Genomic DNA, 4,731 nt, shown 5'->3' on the forward strand with positions numbered 1-4,731 from the left:
GTGCCCACAGCCAAGGCACATGCCCTTGACTTGAATCGAACCCGGGACCCTTCAGTCCTCAGGCCAACGCTCTATCCACTGAGCCAAACCGGTTTCGGCTACACCAATCTCATTTGTCAGACTGCCTCTGCGTTCCTTCAACCGCCCTCCCCTCCCTGATTCTCCTCCCTCTCTCCCCCTCACCACCCGCCCCCACTCAGGGCAGAGCCGAGAGGCCTCTTGGATTTGGGACCCGGAGGCTCTTCGAAGTCAATGGCAGGCAGCTGTGTACAGGTGTGCAGGTTGTAGCCTATAGAACTCAGTGCAGAGGCCCTTGTCATTAGGTGGCTTAGTTTGAGCAAAAAATAGGGATAAAATAGCCCCAGCTTGGAAGGGAGGAAGCATTTCCCACGGATCTTTGCTGAGGGGCTGGCATTTGAGATGGTGCAGTGTAGGAAAGAGATAACTCTGCTTTACTGAAACATAATTCTCACAGCATACAATCCATGCAGAGTCTGGGGGAGCCTGATCAAAGGGGCTGCACAGCCAGGCCCCACTCACTTTGACCCCCAACCCACCTCCAAGTCAAGTCACTTCCACCAACACTGCTTTGCTGCTCCAGACTTCACCTGGAGCTCCATGTGCGGTCAGGGTCCAAAGGTGAGCAGAAGTCTCTCTAAGCCCCAGGGTCTCTCAATGAGGGAGGGAGGGGGGCAGGAACCAGCGTAAGGTGGTACAGGGGAGTCCTGTGGTGCTGAGGAAGGGGCTGGGTTGCAGGACGGTGAGTGGTGGGTGCTGGAATCAGGTGACCTGGGTGTGCATTCTGGCCCTGCCACGCCCGGTGTCTCTGCAGTAAAGGTGGCCTTAGTGTTTCTTTAAGATTCGGGTAACATGGAAATTATTCAGACTTTAAAAGGAAGGAAATTCTGGCAGATGCTACCACACAGATGAAACTTGAAGACATGCTAAGTGAAAGAAGCCCGACACAAAAGGGCAATGATTAGATGGCAATTTTGTCCTTTATATGAGGTCCCTAGAGTTGTCGGATTCACAGAGACAGAAAGTAGAATGGTGGTTGCCAGGAGCAGGAGGAAGGGGGAACGGGGAGTTAATATTTAATGGGTGTGGAGTTTCAGTTTTGCAAGATAAGAAAGCTGTGGAGATGGATGATGGGGATGGTTGCACAACAACATGAAATACTAAATGCCACTAAAGTGTGCACTTAAAATGGTGAGTTTTATGTTTCATGCTAGTATACTTTTCCACAATAATATAAAAAATAAAAATAGGGGTAAATAGTGCCAGCTTGGAAGGGGGGGACCATCTCCCATGGGACTTTGTTGAGGGGCTGGCATTTGAGATGGTGCAGTGTAGGAAAGTGATAACTCTGCTTTATTGAAACACTAAGAGGCTCGGTGCATGAAAATTCATGCACTGGAGCAGGAAGCTGGGGCGGGGGGGTCTCTGTCCCTCAGTCTGGCCTGCCTCCTCTCACAGTCTGTGAGCCCTTAGGGGCGGGAGACGATCCATTGATCAGGGGAAGCCAACGCCCTATCACACCTTTGCTGCTGCCACTGCCAGCAGCACAAGCCTCGGCCGGCCCTGATTACCTGAGTCTCAGGTAGCCCTGGGCAGCTGGGCAGCTGCCATCCAAGGCTTGCCTGCAACTTGGGCCATCCATGGGCGGCTGGGAGACGGGAGGACTCATCAGGCAGGTGCCCTGGCAGGGCTGAGAAGACTGGGCACCATAATCTTGTGACTGTGGGCACTGCCATCTTTGAGGCATGGCAGTCAATTAGCATATTCCCTCCATATTAGCTATGGGCACTGCCATTTTTACAACTGTGTGAGAGTCAATTACCATATTCCTTTTTTAAAATATATATATATTTTACTGATTTTTTTTACAGAGAGGAAGGGTGACGGATAGAGAGCTAGAAACATCGATGAGAGAGAAACATCGACCAGCTGCCTCCTGCACAGCCCCCACAGAGGATGCATCTGCAACCAAGGTACATGCCCTTGACCGGAATTGAACCTGGGACCCCTCAGTCTGCAGGCCGACACTCTAGTCACTGAGCCAAACCGGTTTTGGCATATTCCCTCTTTATTAGATAGGATAATTCTCACACCATTCGTTTACAGGCTACAAGTCCATGGTTTCAGTATAATCATAGATGCCACAATCTCCCTGGCAATGGCCTCGCCTCCACCCTGAATTTGCATCACACCAATCTCTGCCTCAGTCAGCAGTCAGTGATTGCACAGCCTGTTCTCTTTTCACATGTCTGTGTGTCTCAGATCTCCCTCTGCCTCTCTCTCTCTCTCTTTCTCTCTTGTCATGCCAACAGCTGGTTTTTACTTTTAAGAGAAAGTTATTAATTTAAAAAGAGTTCTAAGAAATTCAAGAAGATTCCCAGCAGTGATTATTCCTTAGAATGATGAGATTTGAAACACCCTATATAATAAAAGGCTAATATGTAAATGACTGAATGGTGGAATGACCGGTCACTATGATGAGCACTGACCACCAGGGGGCAGACACTCAACGCAGGAGCTGCCCCCTGGTGGTCAATGTGCTCCCACAGGCGGAGTGCCACTCAGCCAGAGCACAGCAGCAGTGGTGGGAGCCTCTCCCGCCTCCGTGGCAATGCTAAGGATATCCGACTGATGGCTTAGGCCCACTCAGCTGTCAGTAGGACATCTCCCTCAGAGCTCCTGGACTATGAGAGGGCACACAGGCCAGGCTGAGGGGCCCCCCACAAGTTCACGAATTTCATGCACTGGGCCTCTAGTAATTATAAAAACCAAAAGGATTCATTTCTACTTTTTCCTTTTTTATTTTTATTTTTTTTAAATATATTTTATTGATTTTGTACAGAGAGGAAGGGAGAGAGATAGTTAGAAACATCGATGAGAGAGAGTCATCAATCAGCTTCCTCTTGCACACCCCCCACCAGGGATATGCCCGCAACCAAGGTACATGCCCTTTACCGGAATCGAACCCGGGACCCTTCAGTCCCCAAGCCGACGCCCTATCCATTGAGCCAAACAGGTTTCGGCTACTTTCTCCTTTTTTAGAAAAAGTCCAGATGATCTGTCACATCAAGAAAGCTCAGCATTGCTGAAACCGGTTTGGCTCAGTGGATAGAGCATTGGCTTGTGGACTGAAGGGTCCCAGGTTCGATTCTGGTCAGGGGCATGTACCTTGGTTGCGGGCATATCCCCAGTAGGGGGTGTGCAAGAGGCAGCTGATCAAAGATTCTCTCTCATTGATGTTTCTAACTCTCTATCCTTCTCTCTTTCTCTCTGTAGAAAATCAATAAAATATATTAAAAAAAAGAAAAGAAAAGAAAAGAAAAGAAAAAGCTCAGCACATTACCTGGGCACAGCCTCAGTCAGCCTCAGAATCGCTGCCCTGGCTCATGGGCACGGAGCTGCGCCCTGACAGGCAGGCATCTTCAGCTGGCTTCTTAAGATTTTCCTCCAGGTCTGTCTTGATTGCTACAGACTCAGACAATTTACACTCCAATTCATCTATTGTCAGGTTCATGTCTCCAAACACTAGAAGTGCCATAAACTGAACCTTGATAGCATCTTCAACAGAAACAAATATTGTGGGCAGATTCCTATCAGGATAATTGGGTGTCAGGCTGTGGAAAAGGCCTTGGTAAACTTGACTTCAGGAAACTTCCTGGCCAGTCCACTGAAGGGCGGGTTTCTCAGGGAAGAGAGGGGAATCCCTTGTTTGTGAAGGTGCAGGGTCACCCACAAGCCCTCTCCGGCTTGGTAACTTCCTGGACATAATCCTTCCTGAGGTCTCCAAAACTTCTCCAGATTTATTCCTAAGTCGGGTGGCTTTCCACTCAGCTAGTCTCTCCTGCCTATCCATGCCAGTAGCTTGTTCCTCTTCCTCGTTCAGTTCGTCTTCATTATCCTCCAATTCTTCCCGAGTCATATCTTCTTATGTTTTTACAACTGACTGCTGAAGGCTCGCTTCTCCTCTTCTGCCTCCTTTCCCAGTTCATTCAAACTGTCCTTCGAGGGTAAGATGCCCTTTTTGCGTGAGATGTCATTCCTCTGTGTCTGCTTGGGGTCCTGCATCTTTTTTTTATTTTATTTAATTTTTTTCTTCATTTTTTTATTAAGGTATTATATGTGTACATATCTTACCAATCTCCCCCCCACTCCCATGCATGCCCTCCCTCCCCAGAGTTTTGTGTCCATTGGTTTTGCTTATATGAATGCATACTAGTCCTTCAGTTGATCTCTTATCTCCCCATATCTACCTATCCTCCCCACTGTAATTTGACAGTCTGTTTGTTGCTTTACTGTCTCTGTTTCTTTTTGTTCATCAGTTTATAATGTTCCTTTTTATCCATAAATGAGTGAGATCATGTGGTGTTTCTCTTTCATTGACTGGCTTATTTCACTCAGCATGATGTTCTCCAATTCCATCCAGGTTGCTGCCGTACATGTACACGATGGAATGCTATGCTGCCATAAAAAAGAAGGGGTCCTACATCTTGTCTCAAATATCTCAAGCCAGGCTGGCTGCAGCTCCTGGGTCCCTCCGCTCTCTTCCGCTCTGTCTTTCTCATAAGGACGCCAGTCATTGGAGGCAGGGCCCACCCTAAACCCAGGACCATCGCATCTTGAGATCCTTAACTTAAGGACCCTTTTTCCAGATAAGGGCACACTCCCAGGTCGCAGGGGGGTAGGACTTGCACTTATCTTTTGGGGGCCACCATC

At 48.4% G+C, this 4,731-nt stretch overlaps 1 pseudogene; it reads right to left on the reverse strand.

Moving 5' to 3' along the window:
- Positions 1-3,350: 3,350 nt before the first annotated feature.
- On the reverse strand, positions 3,351-4,083 carry LOC118702742 (annotated as a pseudogene).
- Between the last annotated feature and the right edge of the window lie 648 nt (positions 4,084-4,731).

Source organism: Pipistrellus kuhlii, unplaced genomic scaffold (assembly GCF_014108245.1).
Source record: "Pipistrellus kuhlii isolate mPipKuh1 unplaced genomic scaffold, mPipKuh1.p scaffold_m20_p_4, whole genome shotgun sequence".
NCBI lineage: Eukaryota > Metazoa > Chordata > Mammalia > Chiroptera > Vespertilionidae > Pipistrellus > Pipistrellus kuhlii.